We start from the raw sequence: 16,268 nt of genomic DNA, 5'->3' as shown, positions 1-16,268 counted from the left end.
TTAAAGCGTCCCTGATATTTTAATAACCTTAATAGGGAATGAATATTCCACCACTTGTGGGTATTAATCTCTTGCAGCTAGAGTATGCGAATTGACTTTTGCCTTGAGTCTGGGGAAGCTGTTACTTAGCAAGGCCCCAACAGTTTGAGAATTAAGTAGTACTTCATCCTTTAATTTCTCAGAAAGATCCTTACATCCAATCTCTAATTCCCCATTGTCTCCAACCTGGTTTCCTCCCATCTGGGGTTTTAATATTTCAAGTCTTGCTTCTCTCCTTGCTGCAGTAATTGTTATTTCAGTTGATATCCCTTCTATCTGCCGAATATATCTTTTCTTCAGATATATCCCTCATCCAGGCAACTACAGCCTCGGGGGGTTTACAGCCCAATCCCCTATATCTGCCTCCCCAAATTTTGTGTCTTCAAAGTTGTTGGGTTACGTTCCTATAAGTCCTTTTCCCAAAGTTCAAAATGTTTGGCAAGGCTAATGGGTAGGACTGCACTGTAAATTCAAGCTTATCTCCAGCTTTGTATCTCTTGGAACAAGGAGGAAAGGAACGTGCAAAGAAATAATGTCCTCCACGCCTGTTCTCCCTAGGTTCTTTCCCACAGTTAAACTGTTGATTTACGTTTGCTGTGTTGGCGTAAACATAATAGTTCTGAAGTGAGAAATGTTGTTTTGCTTTTCAATCATTTAGATTTAGTTCAGGTTATTATTGCATGTATCTATTGTTTCTTAGGCCATTGACAATGAATCTACAGCCAGTCCTTGCTTACTGACCGCTTGTTCAGGAACCGCTCAAAGTTGAAATGGTGCTGAATGAATGGTACTTACGACCCGTCCTTGAATTTCCAGCCAGCCCTTCCAGGGCCTCCCCCAGCCTCCCCCACCCCTTTGCGGCACCGCCCCCCCCCCCCCCAGGCTCCTTACCTGGGACTCCCATCACTTCCTGCTTAACAACCTGTGTGTCTTGGGACTACAACAACAACGGGGAGTGCCAGGATTGGCATTGCTAAGTGATACAGTCATGTGACATCACACTTTATGACATCACTCAGCGACAGCAATCCCAGTCCCAATTGCAGTCGTTACTTGTATATACACCTTTCCAACAATTAGTATCCAAAGGAGAATCCATATGTTCAACTCTGAGCTACATATATTCTCTTCTTGAGTTACAATAAGAGTCTTTGAAGTGGTATTTTCTCTGTGTATCAAAGTAGAAAGAATACTTCTTTAAATGCTTCTCTCCACCTGCATTTTTGAAAAGTTCATGTGTGTGTGTGTACATTTGGAAGGCCAGGCCCAGGAGAAAAGCTTAACACATTGAATGGCAGCAGAGGAAGTTCCATGGAAGGCAAAGCAGAGAATTGCTTCCACCTAATTCTCTGAAAGGTGGCTCTCCACCAGGAACAATGTATGCATTTTCCTAAAATGTGAATAAACTTCTGAATCTATTTACTAGTGAAGTTTGCAAGCAAATGAAGAAGAAAGAACCAGTTTTCTCAATCTGAGAATGCACAGAGTGATTTGATGGGATGGTGCTTTTTCCACGTTGTCTAGGAGTGAACTTGCAGGTCTCCTAAAGGAACACCAAGAGGGTCTTCCAGACAGAAATGTTCTGCATTCCTAACGGGGCACTTTTTAGTTGATTTAGAAAGTAAACAATAAAGTGATTGGTACAACTGTGTAATCCTATGAAAAGAGTTTTTGTATCCAATGGCACCCCTAACTGGCATCCTGATTTTAAAGCAGCAACAGCAGGTTCTTCAGTCCTGAATTTAGAAATCCCAAACATGCTTTTGTTTTTTTCTTTCCATTATTTTAGGGGAGGAAGCTGCCAAGCTAAATTTAATAACACTGCCTTTTGTCAGCATTGAAATCATGACAATCAGAGGCCAGCTCTCTCCCAAAATAAATGTCAGAAATAACTTAAAATCTTGCATAAGATTTGGAGGGACGATGTGGACTGCAGGGGTCAAATGAATCCATTAGAAATTATCAAACGCATTAAGAATATCTAAGAATATATTTTAAAAGTTCAACTCATTCTAGAGGGATAAAATTATTGTAATAACAATAATCACAGAATGGAATTATTCAAACCAGTTGTGGGACTAATATCGTGCTAATGGAGATTAATAGGGGCGCAGAAAACCCACGCTGTTGAAGTTAAATTCATTTCAAGACTCAGAGACTAAATAACGCTACTGTTTACTCCCATGAGATTTGGCACAATAAGTAAAAGCTTCTTATCCAAGTGGAACAAATTACATCTCCCCCTTCTAAACCTCTCCCTGGGCAATTAGCAACCAATATTTTCTCCCTCCACCCCAAAAGATCCATAATGACTTCCAAGCGGTTACAGCAGTTCTGTGAGAAGAGCTACCTCGCTTGCAATCTACTTCACAGACCCTGCAGCTGACATCAATTAACTCCGATTAAAAATATTACACCAGCTTGGCGTGTTTCCCTCCCTATCCGAGTCTCCATGCTGCTCTGAGTCACCCCAGATGAAATTTGTGTCAGATTAATTTATATTAGGAGAACATATTGAATAAACTCTAATGCATGTAGAACAATTAACTGATAATAATAACCAAATTATGTTTTGCCAGAGAACGAAGTAGGGGAGGGGGTAGTGGGGGATTGGTTGCTACTCCCCAAACTGTCCAAAAAGCTTTTTATTTTAAATGTCCAAGGCCTAGGGATGGGAATAAATTCATCTCCCACTGTCCAGAGCTGTAATGGTTCATCAGCCAGCTCCTCAAAACTTCTACTTCCCTTGTTTAACACAGCATATCCCAAATACTATAGGAGATAGTATATGGACAGATCAATGTAACCTACAGCAAAATCCATGAGTTCAGCCTGTTCGTTTCTACTTGTGAATAAGACCTAAGTTCTGATTAGTGAAACAGTCCTTAGGAGTTATAAGTGAATACGAAAGCAGGCTCATGGATCATATGCTGAGCACATGTGGATAGGCTTCAGGTTCAGGCTTCTCAGTGTGGAAGCCAGAGACCTAACTGAAGCCTTTGTGGGCTCTGGTGAATGTCTGAACAAGGCTTGCATTTCAGAGCGCAAGGAAGAATGAGTTAGCTTTCTAAGTATTTATGGGTATAACTGCATTTGGAGTTAATTGACCTTAGCGGATCTCAAAAAGCTAAGCTGGTTTATCACTTGGACAGGAATCCACTAGAAAACCCTAAGGCTATGGATTAAATTGAGAAGTTTCTCCAACACCACCCCAGATCTTACAGGGCAGCTATAGAAAACCACTTCTACATTGTTGCCATGAGAACTACATGGACAGGTCCACGAAGTTACCTGGAGTCAAGCCTGGGTCAATGGAGACTTTGATTCTTTGTTTTTGCATGTAAAGGCTCTCTTCTCAATGGATCGTAATTTGGCTTTAATCATAATATAATTCAAATGGAACAGGACAAGAGTGAAGCACTTCCAGTTAAACTTTCACAAATCAGACAGCTTGATGGGAACTTGTGTCCTGCAGCTTAGTAATTCAACTAGATGGGCGTGCATTTCTTCACAGATTTTAAAAAAAAGACTTGTTGGTGCAGCCATGCTATGTGAGCTGTTTGAGAAGATACAGCAGACTGGGATATGGGAATATGGTGATGCTCCCTATAAAACTCAGGCTTTGCACACTAAGGAAAGGAAAATGTTCCATACCTGACCTGTCACATTTGATTACAATTAGCATGGGAGTCTCCCTATTTGCACATCCCGTAAACATCAGTAATTTTTCTCTTCCATAGACATGTTGTTGGGTTGCTAATCTGAGTGTTTAAATGGACTTTTAAAGTATTTGTTTTCTCAAGGTGTGCCCCGAGGACAATGGAGAATAGTGAGATATCTATCAACCAGCCAAATGAAAGATTACAGGGAAATTGTGCAAAATTTAGAAGGAAGCATTATACTGCGGGCCTGCACTGCAGGTAAGTTGAGTTTTACATTTCACTCTAATCACACTTGCTTCTAGTCCTTGAAGCTGCAAAATAGCTTTGGAAAAGAGTGAGCAAAACTGCCTGCTAATCTTCAAATCCACAGTGATTGTTAATAGGCATTTCCAAAAATCATGCAGTTATTCATGGTTGTAAGGGCCTTTTTGTCAAAAGCACAATCCTGTTTATCTACCTGTTAAACAAAAGCAGAATATAGTAAGCAAAAAAAAAGGGTGGGTAAGAAAAAGAGTCCAAACATTTTTCTTGATTTTGAAAATAAATTGCAGAATTTCTCTTATCCAGGTACAGGGTTTTGATTAATTTCAAGCATACAATGCATACCGCCATCATTATTCCACCTGGACATTATTCATATGGGTGGATAATAGCCAACAGAAAGCAAAAATTAGGAACTATGAGGGGTTTTTTTCCCCCTTTAAACAAATGTTCTTATCAAATATAATTGAGACAGGAGTGAAAAATTACATTTATTCATATATGCTAAACAAATATTCAGCAGGCAAAACTATCACATTAATTCTGATATTTTTCCCCTTCTCTTGGTCATTAGTGATTAGTGAAGTTACATCAACCAGAATTTTCATTGGAGGTGGGAAGATAAAATTAGGTAGGTAGGTAGGTAGGTAGGTAGGTAGGTAGGTAGGAAGGAAGGAAGGAAGGAAGGAAGGAAGGAAGGAAGGAAGGAAGGAAGGAAGGAAGGAAGGAAGGAAGGAAGGAAGGAAGATGTTGATAATGATTTTTAGGACAATGCAGTTTAAAGTGCTGGTTTTATGCCCTGCATATCTTGGCACCTGGGGACCTGCAGCCTGTTCCAGCTGGAATCAGCCCAGCTTACTAGACCATCTAGGAAGGAACTCCTCATTCCTCCACACTTCCAAGAAAAAGTGGAGCCAAAGCCAGAAGGTGTCAGTGTGCTGAAATTGTCTCCCAGTGGAAACCCAGCTAACCCCTGTCTGTTGGCTTTTAGAAAGATGTTAAAAATGAAACTATTCCAGACAGTGTTTTAACTGAGTCTGTGCACTGCACCATCTTTTACTTCTTTTTATTTTATTTTGTGGTATTTTTACTCTGGGCATATTGTGCCTTTTGGCTTGGGATTTTATGACGGTTATTTTATTTTTAATCAAACGGTGGATGTTGCAATCTTTTTTGTAGGATGGAGCATCTAAGATGAGAGTCACTGCATTACTGCAGAATGCCTTATCAGTTGTCTACCTTCCTTGCAGAGTTTTTGCATTGCGCTAAGTTCTCACAGCAAAACTATTGACATACAACGCAGCCAAGGGCTTTGTTCATCAGCCAACTTGCTGCAGAGCCTGATGCTGATTTGGGCTGAGAGGTTTAGTTCCATAAGTCTTGATTCAATTCACCATGAGTCAGCATGGACACATAAAGAATTTGTGCGTGTGGACTTGTGTGTGCATTCAAGTCAGTCTTGACTCTTAGCCACTGCCTGGACTAGTCCCTACAGTTTTCTTAGCAATGTTTTCAGAAATGGTTTGCCTTTGCCTTCTTCTTCCTAGGTCACCTATGGTCACCTAGCTGGCTTCATGCCTAAAGTGGGACAAGAACTCACAGTCTTCTGGTTTCTAGCCTTAACCACTACCCCAAACTGGCTCTCCCATATTAAAAAAGTATCTTGAAAAAGACTGAGCTGAGCAGTAGATGTCAGCTTTAATTCAAGGTATTTTATCCAAAATGTTTGAGCAGTTTTTGTACTCAACACAGATCCTTATTTGAACTGTTTAAAGGTCCAATGTTCAAAGTGAAGCAGAACAATGGAGCTTTTTGTTTTATAATAATGGCAGTTTCTTCTTTTTGTCTATTTCATTTTGTTCATTTTTTTTTTAGTTTTGCCCTGTGCTAACCCCCCCCCCCCCCCCGCCATCTATGTATGTGGCATAAGGCTGGATAATTTGTTCAGATACAAATGTGTTTGGAACAGACTGCCCCTTATTAAGAGCTCAACACTTCTTGCAATCTTAAACATATAGTAAAAACCATTCTCTGAGAACAGGATATCTTTTTTTTTCTTTTTTCTCTTTTTACTAAATTGCAAAAATATTCGTGTAAGCCAGTTGGTTAGCAACAATTCCAGTGATATGGCAGGTAGAAATAATGGCTTTTATTAAGAGTAGAAGTGTAAAAGACACAGTTGTATATTTATAGAAATAATTACAATCCAGTTTTTTAAAAGAGTGAGTTAAGCCTTGAACCAAGAGAAGCAAATTGTCCAATCTTGCCTCTCCATTGAAACACAGTGAATTCAAAGGCTGAGAGTTCGCATTGCAGTGGTCTTTTCAGAGCATCAGCCAGCCATGTCCTTTTCTCCTTTATAGAATACAAAGAGCAGCTGGTATTGCAATGCCCGCACCCATTTAAAAAAATCTTGGAACTGATTTTAAATGTGCTATGCTTACTGAGCATGAGCAGTTCCTGTTGGATTATTTTGGAGAAAATATGCTCCAAAAACTGTGGATTTCCCCCCCTTACAAGTCAATAAGGTGAATATCTCCCTTCTCTGTTACAGAGATTATTAGAAGAAACCTAAGATCCAACACATTAGATGCCTCTTTAAAAGATGGTTAGGTTATCTACATTCTTTGGTGGGTATTAAAAGTTTCTTCAGAATAAAATTAAAAGGTATATCATACATGTTTATACTGTTAGACTAACCATGGAGATCCAAATTCACAGGGTTTAAAAGCTGGTTCCCAGACTCATAAGGATTCAGGAGATGGTTATGGAAACCACGAACTGCAAGTGTCTCTATTATCAGCGAGAAGACCCACCACCACCACCACCACCAGATCACAATTAAAGAGTCTCTGCCATAATGGCCCAGGGTTTTAAATGGGAAAGAGTTCAGTTGCTGGAATTCTTGTAATTCCACCCTTTTCTTCACAATAAATCTTGCTAAGGTGATTCCAAGAATCAAGCTTAGAAAACAATCACTTTTGATTTTAGGCAGATGCCAAGGAACTGGAACTGGGTGGGTTTAGGCCAGTCATTTCTTCAACTTTCTTGTTGATGGGAGCAACTGCAGGAAGGACTAATCTGTACCCCACTCTAAGCTCTAGAAGGAAAGTGTAATATACATCTAATGTTTAATGTTCTTGTGAGATGGGCAGCTATACAAATATGATAAATAAAAATAAAGTAAAATCAAAACTTGACTGCTCTTTGTGATTTACATGCAAACATATGAACTAACTACATTGGAAAACATCATGCTTAAGGTGTCATGATATGTTGTAGGCCATTTACACTAACATGTTTTGCTGGTCTAATTTTGACCACCATGTAGAAATCAAGCTGAATTGGAGCAAGACCAGTAGTTCAATTCCTGGTTCATAATTAGCTGCACAACTGCAGTAAGACACAAACATTTGTGTCCTACTTTCTCTTTCTAGCAAGATATCTCTACAGATGGCAGCATCTAGTGGATCTTATCTGGACAGGGACGCAAAGTAGGACTGGACCTAGTTAGTACTTGGATGGGAGACTATCTGGGCTAGAAGTAGTCTGGAAAATCATAAAAACATCCTGAAAGAAGTGAATGGCAAAATACTTCAAAATTGCTGCAAGAAAACTACATTAAAATGTCCTGTAGTCACCAGACGTGGAGCTCATCTCAAGGGACTACCTTCGATTTATGGAGATTACATGCAATACTGTAGCCATAAAGAATTCCTCTTGTCTTTGTAGCCCTCCAGAGGTACCACCATGGCTAAACTGTTGATTTTCATAACTCTTTCCATTTTACTCCCATGTAACACAGTGTGGAAAGAGGTATGTCGCCTTTTGCATATTTTCACACTAGTTTAACCCTCTTCTCACACCTGTCATCTTGAGAGGAGGAAGAATCACAACTGGTAAATAGGGAAGGTTTATCTTCACTTCAGGAGCTCAAAAATTCTTCTGGCAGTTTTATGGCAGCCCTGTTTTATATGTCAATTGTTTTGTTTGCCAACTTACATTTGATAGATTTCACCTCTCTCCCACCCCATCCCCTTCTGACAGCCAACATGACATGAAAAGTAAGTACTTGGCTGCTCTGGAAAGATAAAAATATTCAACTTTCCAAAAAAAAAAAAAAATCTTGCAAAAATGTCAGGTGTTCCTTTGGTGAAGCAAAGACAACATTTAAAGGAAACAGAAGAAAATGCCAAAAAAAGGAAGCTTTTTGCTTGAGGATAAAAGGCACCAGTAGTATTTAACATCTGATAATCTCACAGTCATAACAACTTCACTGAAACCATTTCTCCAGCTAACCAGACAGCTCTTTTCATGTTTGTACTTTCCTTAGAATGCAGCCTAGACCTTCACAGTTTCGAAAAGCAAGCTGAAAGGACTTAGTTCTTTTGAGTTTAACTCAAACCTGGAATACCATTCTTTAAACATCGAGAATCACTTGAAAATTATTTATTTAAATAGCCATCACAAGCAACCTTATTTACAAATAACACCATGAAACTTTTCTTGAGTTTCAACTCCTGATGACTCCATGTATGTATCCATTTTCTTCTTCTGGATGATATTCATTCATTCATTCATTCATTCATTCATTCATTCATTGCCATCTTTTATCATCTTCTTTTATATTTTATGGATTTTATTGTAATTTCTTACCTAACATTGGGAAGTGCTGGTACTGGGAATCTATATATTCTCCATCTCTGCCACTGACCATCCTTAATAAATTCTTCTTTCCCATCATTTCCAAGTAAAAATAAAATAAAATACGGAATCACTGTGTCCACTTTCAGAACTGCAGAGTTCCTAGTCTATTGCAGTCTTGGGATCCCAGTTGCCAAGGATGGCCAGTTCTCTTTAGTTCCCAAGCCCTGACAAGGTCCAGAAAAGGTTATCCCCACTAGAATTAGGCGGATTATTATATTGCTCATTTTGGTCATTAGCAATATGACTTTATTGGAGTTGGTGAAACTATTTCTTCTATATTTGGTGTTATAGGGCATATCTTTATATTTACCATCAGCCAGGTGAGTGGCTGCAGAATTTGCTATGGCACCAGAATGTCAGATATATAATCAAGCCCTCTTTTTTTTTATTGATCAGCCTCCATTTGAAACAGGCCTGTATGGAGATATTTCAGAAGGCTGTTCATTAAGAAAAGGCAATTTGAAAGCTCTATAATACTTACTACTGGCAGCTCCTGAAATATGAGACCTATTAGCTTCCTCTGCTGCCTTGCAGTATCCCTTGCATTTAAAAATATGTCTTGTATTTAAAAGTTTTGCATGTGTACTACTAAGTTTATGTACGGTGATACAGTTTTGAACTTTAGGGCCCAAACAGGAACAAAGCAGGTATAACTCCAGGTCAAACTCCGCATCATAAGTGGTCCCATCCTCAAAATAATGGCTTGATTTCCTGGACGGTTAGCTCACAGATGCATCCATTTCCACAGCAGTTCAGTGGAAAGGCCTATACAGTTTTTTCATTAGATGTCACCAGAATAGGTAGGGAAGAACCCTGACCTCTTGGTTCAGTGTATGGGAGAAAAGCCAGATATGAACGGCTAATAGGATCAAAGCCATCCTAATCTCAAGGGGGAAAACATTCCGAAGGACAGGTGCAGCAACAGAGAAGGCACATATTCTAGGTCTCGTTAGACAATATTGCTTCAAAGAAGGGACTTGTAGCATGCCCACTCTGTGCAACCTTATGGGACAGTCATGGATAACAGTAGATAGGCAGTCCCAGAAATAACCTGGTTGTGAATAGATTTCTAGCTGGTAGTGAGCACCTTGAATTGCACCCAAAAGCTTAATGGGAGCCACTGTAGCTCAAGGAGTAGTGGTGTTATTACCAGCATTTCTGCATTCTGGACCAGTTGCAGCTTCTGGATAGTCTCCAAGTTCAGTCCCATGAGTGAGTGAATGAGCTGCAGAAATCCAACAGGAGGTGATTGCGGCATGAGTGACCATGAGGAGGGCCTGCTGACCCTGAAATGGGCACAACTGGTGCGCAACTTTGTATGAAGGCAGCCAACTGCTCCTCAGGCAGGAATCATGAGTCCAGGAAGACCCCCAAACACTGCACCCACTCTGAGTGCCAGGAGAGCAGCCTGCAACCAGAAGCCAAAATGGAAAAACCCTAGATCCAGATGCTGTGGGGCCCAAAACCTATAGCTGCTCAGTGTTGCCGCAATTAAGCTAAAGCCTATTCTTCCATACAAACCCCCACAGCCTCTAAACACTGGGAAAGAATCAAGATGTGTAATTGAGTATCATCAGCATACTGATGATACTTAACTATGTGCTGACTGATTACCTCATGACAGCTGACAGATGGCTTTGTGTAGATGTTAACCAAATGTAGGGAGAGAGTGGAGCTCTAAGGCACCCCGCAAAGCAGGGGCTTAGGGCTAGACCTCTCTCCTCCCACCAACACTGAATGGAACTGGGTCTGGTGAAATGAAGAGAACTACTTTAACGTTGGGCCTCCCTGGCCCCTGAACCGGTCCAGAGAGATGAGAGGTTTATGGTATCAAGGGCTGGTGAGAGATCAAGGAAGGCCAGGAAAAATACCCTTCGCCATCCAGATCCCACTTTAAGTCATCAAAAAGTGAGAGCAATGTCATCTCAGTGCGATATGCCCATCTGAGACGAGGCAGGGAGGGGTCTGTTGCTTTCAGAGCCTATGAAGCTGTAGCCTGACCACATTCTCAATAACTTCCTTAAAAATGAAGGTTGGAGACCAGATAAAAATTGGCTTCGTGATGCCTTCTTGAGGAGGGGCTAGGTCACCACCTTCATCAGGGCAGTGAAACCACCCCTCTTTTAACTATGGATTCACCACCACATGGATCAAACCATATCACAGGAAGGATGTTACATCATAGTTCCTAAATTCAGGAAAGCTTTAACTTTAGCTCAATTTAATGTTCTCCTCACAGCTGTTTTGGAAGGAAAAACATATAGGAAAAGCCCTTATGAAACTCGGTACTGCCCTTGTGACACAGGTGCTATAGAAACCACAGCCCATGTTCTTGTGTATTGTCAGTTCTACAAGGATATTCACCACCAGTTGATTACCCCTTTTTTATCTCAAATTCTGGGGCACTCTGATAACTTTTATTTACATTATTTGTTTAGACAATCAAATTTATCTCTACTTTACATGCAAGCTTCACCACAAATGGTTGCCAGCAGTCATTGATGTTAGGGTTAACTTTGCTTTGTTTGTTTTACTGAATGTATTTTTATTGGTCAATGACTGAAATAAGGTTTCTGTCTGTCCCAGGAAGTCTTGACCAGCCAGGAAGGGTATGAATCTAAAATACAGGTGGTTGTGATTATAGTCCCAAGGACCTTGTCCACTTCCTCAGGACTAACAGGTTTCAACTCTTCCCAGATTACTGAGCTAGACCATGCCTCAGTCAGCTCCTGAGGCCCTGCACAAGTGGTGTCCAGCTCAGAGGACATTTTGGGCATAAGCCCACATGATGAAGCAGAATGATATGATTAGAATATCATCTTTGTGGTCCTCCGTGGTCTGAAAAACTGTTCTGAGAATAGTTCTCAGAGCCGCCAATTCTTCAGGGTTACAATTTTGCTGTATATTCAAAATTATTATTTTCCTTCTAACTTGCATGAGTAAAACAAATAAAGCCCACCTCCCAGAAAGAAATCATTATTATTTATAATAAATAAATCACTATTATTTATTCTACTAGTGTACCACAAATCAATTAAGGATCATGGAAATAAACATGTCCATGGTAGAAAATTAAGTAATTAATGATTACAGAAAATATAAAAGCATCATAATCAATAGATAAAATTATACAATCAAGTTATAAAAGCAAAACAAAAAGATTTAAAATAAAATAGGAAAAATAGGAAAAGTTGATGACAGTCAACTAAAATCCAATGCTTTATAAACATGTTGGGTTTTAAGCAACTCCCAGACCATTAAAAAGGATAGGACAAGTCTTAATTTCAAAGGAGATTGTTCCATAAAGTCCGAACAGCAATTGAGAAACAGCAGTTCATGGCCTCCATTTTTCTTGCCTCATGAAGTGACTATAAATAATTTTTTTCTCCCAGGAAGAATGTATTGGGTGGGTTGATTCAGTAGATGAAGGTAGTCCTGCAGGTAACTAAACACCAAGCTTTATGGGTTAAAACCAACAGTTTGAATTGTACTGAATCCTATCCTGTGATGGTTTGAAAAGTGGAGTTTAGCATATGAAAGCTCTCCTTTTTCCCAGCTTTGGAGTAGGAACGCGCATTCAAAGCAAGGGCAATCAAACAGCCAAACACTCTCTTCAAAAATGACCACAGGCAGGATCAAGGTAGGCCAGTGACTCAAAAACTGAGGTAGGTTGGAATGGAACAAAAATCGACTCACTGTTCAAGACCATCTTAATTCAACAGTCTTCTGACAGACCCTCCCTGGCATTTTGACCAAAGCGGAACTGCCTCTCCATTCCGTCTTAATAATCAGAGTATTCCTGGAGGATAGCTTTAAAAATTTGAGTTAAACTCTTTAAAAATGTCCTCAAGCCTTCAACTACTATTCAGTCCTAAAATAAATTCTACAGGGATCTTGTTGAAGTTGGTCTGTTTGTTTGTTTGTTGGAATTGTATGCCCCTGAATCCAGGTAGACCCACTCTCTGGATTACAGAAAATCCAAATTTAATAACCATAGCAACACAAATAAAATGTCCACAATAAATAATACAATAATGCAAAATCTGAGCCCTCCAAGAACATGAGACCTGGAAAAGAACTGCATAATAAAACAGCCACAATAAATACATCTACCAAAAGAAAAGAAAAACCACAGTAACATTTAATATTAAAATACCCATCGTAATTAAGTAAAGATTTTCACATTAACTTAAATTATACTACGTTTAATAACTAATAATTTCATCCATTATTAAAATACATTAGAACACCAGTAGCATCAAACACCAAAAGCCCTCCAGACTAGCTCCATCTTCACTTCTTTCTGGAAGGCATGTATTGTGTCAGCCTGTCTAATGTCTAAGTAAGACTGTTCCATAAAGTTGGTGCCAGTATGGACAAATATCAACTCCTTGTTTCATCCCCCTTGATCTCACAAAAGTGGAAAACGACCCGGATCCATTCCTTATTAGAACATTAAGCTAGTCTGGGCAAGATTCAGCCTGAGCATCTGAGAAAAGACCAAATAAATTCATCTGAGTAGACGCTACTCATATATTAAATAAATTGACATTTCATAGTTACCTTAAATATCCCTCAGCTAGGGAGAGATTATCATGGAGAAAATCTATCTTTGTAGCCACTAAGAGTTGACAACAACTTAATGGCACATAATCTATCTATCTAAAGCTAATCTTTAGAGTATACAGTATACAAAATATTAGCATGGATTTAGCATCTCCCTGAAAACTAACACCATGATCCTATACAGACAAATCCTTCTCCATCTAGTCAGCCACTAACTAAGTCATGCTCTGTCATTTCTAGCAGCACACAAACACACCACTAGGAAGTACAGAGTTTACAGCAGGAGGTGCTAGAGGATTGAAGAAATTCACGGAGGTTTATCAAGGGCTATTAACGGTACCTTCAGATCCAGAGCAGCCTGCCTCCAAACCCCAGTTAGAGGGGAACAATCTCAGGTTTCAAGACTACTTTGAAGGCACAAAAATATTATTATACGTGTGCCTTGGTGTCCCATAAACCCTTGCACCAGGAAAGTGCTCTCAAGATCTTATTTCATCATTAACCCTTCTCCTTTGGGCAGCCAAACAGCAGCAGATGTGCCTGGAAGGTATTTTTTCTGCCAGTCTGTTCTGTAATGAAGAGGCCTGCTTTTTCAGCCACCCTCTATCTCAAGTCTTTTGGACTAACCAGGCCAGACATTAGAACTGCCCCACTTTTGATGGATTATGATATTCGCACAGCACAGGTAGAGTAATTTGATTCTAAACAAGCAATTTGGGGTTTAGAGTCACCCTCTCCTGGGTTGGGTTGTTTGACCCACCACTTATTCAGTCAAACGTGTTGTGCAAACCCAGTTCTTGTCATCTGTCATTATTTAAATTCCTTGCACCTAGGAATGTGTAACGGATTCCTTCTCAGGGAAATCCAAGGGAATAAATATTTAAATAAATTATCAGCATTTTACATAGCAAATCTGAGGTCTTGCCCTCTTCAAATGAATGGATGATCACTTTACTAAATGCTTTATACAACTTATCTAAAGCCTTAGCACTGGGTGTTGCCTAACCTGCTTTATTTGGGAAGAACAAATACAAAGCAGCTGGGAAGTTTTGTTTAGTCAGCAAGGCTTTCTCCTAAAGAATATCTGAAGGCTGACAAAAAAGATAAATAGAATGAGAATGATGTATTTGGTTCTGAAATTAGATCTAGCAAGGGCCCCATTGCAGGTATACTGTAACTCTTCTAGGCTGCTGGGGAAAAGGAGAGAGAGGGATGACATGAGATAAAATGAGACCTATCTATCTCAGAAACACTGTGCATGTAGACATACACAGCTGAAGCCTTCAGGGATTAGAATACCGAGTCAGATTTGCAAAGAGAAATACAATCACCCAGGCTGCTACAAAACGAAAATAAAGTTCAGTGAAATCTGCACCAAGCGTGAGCATGTCTTTTAATTCAAAGAGATGGAACCACAACAAACACTTTTATGACATGTCAAGCATTCAAAGCTCTTCACACAAGTTCGGTCCCCCAGCTTTATCACAATCTGCTATCCTGTTGCAAACAGTTTGATAGCGGACAAAACGCGCACGCATAAAGATTAAGCACACAGCTTGCTTTTTAATAACTATGATTCCAACAATGCTTTGCTGAAGTATTTAGCCAGAATGGCCTACAGAATCGTTAATACGTGTTGATCCTGTTCAAGGACTCAGTATGCAACAATGACTCTGTATTTGAAGTGAATTGCTTTTACACTTGCTTCAGCACAGGAAGAGTCAGCTTTGCACAGCCCCCTTACAGATATAGAGTTGTATTCACCCTCGCAGAGAAGCTCTATCTTCAGTAAGGGGAACGCAGCTATGACAATACGGACAGGTTGCTGTGAACATACAAACTGAAAAAATCACAAATAATTCCTGGCTTACAGCAAACCCGCTTGGATCAAACGTTGCTCGTGCTATTTACAGTCTGTTGATTCACTGCAGCAACACCAGGCCAAAGCAGTGGCTGGTGGTTCTTCTGTTTGGTTCTGCGGTGGGGAGGTTGTCTAAGGAAACATTTCATAACCACCACTAATGATTCCCAAAAATGCTGCCTCGTCGGAAAACTTTTAACAGAGGTCAGAAAATGTAATTGTTGGCTAGTATTTGCAGCTGCCTTTGATAGTGCCAGGCAAACTCTGAAACTCTTAAATGATCGCGTTTTAATTGTTTATTGCTGACTAACACTGCAAACCAATCAATTATTCTAGCCTGGTGTTTATTGCCACCAAACTGACAACCGGTTTAATTTCTCCTTGGAATCCTAGAGGCCATCCAAGCTTGTGTTAATAGCTGCATGTTAAAAGAGCACAAATCTTGTCAGAGAAGGGAAGCAAGTAAAAAGAAAAGTGGAAGAAAGACTTCATTTTGTTTCTTCTTCTTCATACAGCTCTTCGTAACAAAATGTGTGTTTCAGCAATCATATTTTGACTTGCATATGGAATAGTAAAAAGGAACCTAAAGTTTATTCTTCCCAATTTAGATTAATTATCTGGCAACAATCAGTGTTCCCTTTTTTATTAACTCCAGACCTAAACATTGTGCATCGCTAAATCTAACAGATATGAAATGTTCATGGCTTCCTTTAGAAACTCCATATCTACCATACTTGGCAGGTGGCAGGCCCTGGAAAACTCTGTTTCAGCTCAAAGGTTAAGCAGGGTCAGGCCTGGTTAAGAGCTTAGAAGGGAGACTTCAAATAATATGAAGGCTGTATATTGATCTGAGGGTGATTATTGAGCTTAAATGTGGTGAATATGGAGTTTCTTCTGGGTTTTAAATCATCTTCACCTACACCAAACATGTGCACATGCATGAATAAAAATAAATATTGCAAGACACCATTAAGCCTTCAGTAAACTCTTTTCAAAAATAATAAAACAAATGCAATTCTATTCCCATGTCGCATCAACAGTCCAGTTAGTTGAAGGAAATTTAACTGATTTCAATTTCTTTTACCTCAAATCAGAATCCCTTCAGGTAGGTAGGTAGGTAGGTAGGTAGGTAGGTAGGTAGGTAGATAGATAGATAGATAGATAGATAGATA

At 39.6% G+C, this 16,268-nt stretch overlaps 1 long non-coding RNA gene across 1 annotated transcript in view; it reads right to left on the bottom strand.

The window, feature by feature from the left end:
* The window catches only part of LOC148216170 (uncharacterized), a 145,852-nt gene that overhangs the window by 105,357 nt on the left and 24,227 nt on the right, over positions 1–16,268 (bottom strand). The gene's annotated exons all lie outside the window — the stretch shown is intronic.

Source organism: Python bivittatus, unplaced genomic scaffold (genome assembly GCF_059951505.1).
Source record: "Python bivittatus isolate LINGU-HERP-01145 unplaced genomic scaffold, Pbiv_v1 ctg000210_np1212, whole genome shotgun sequence".
NCBI classification, from domain to species: domain Eukaryota; kingdom Metazoa; phylum Chordata; class Lepidosauria; order Squamata; family Pythonidae; genus Python; species Python bivittatus.
The sequence above is the reverse complement of the archived record's forward strand: the minus strand, read 5'-3'. Positions and strand labels throughout refer to the sequence as shown.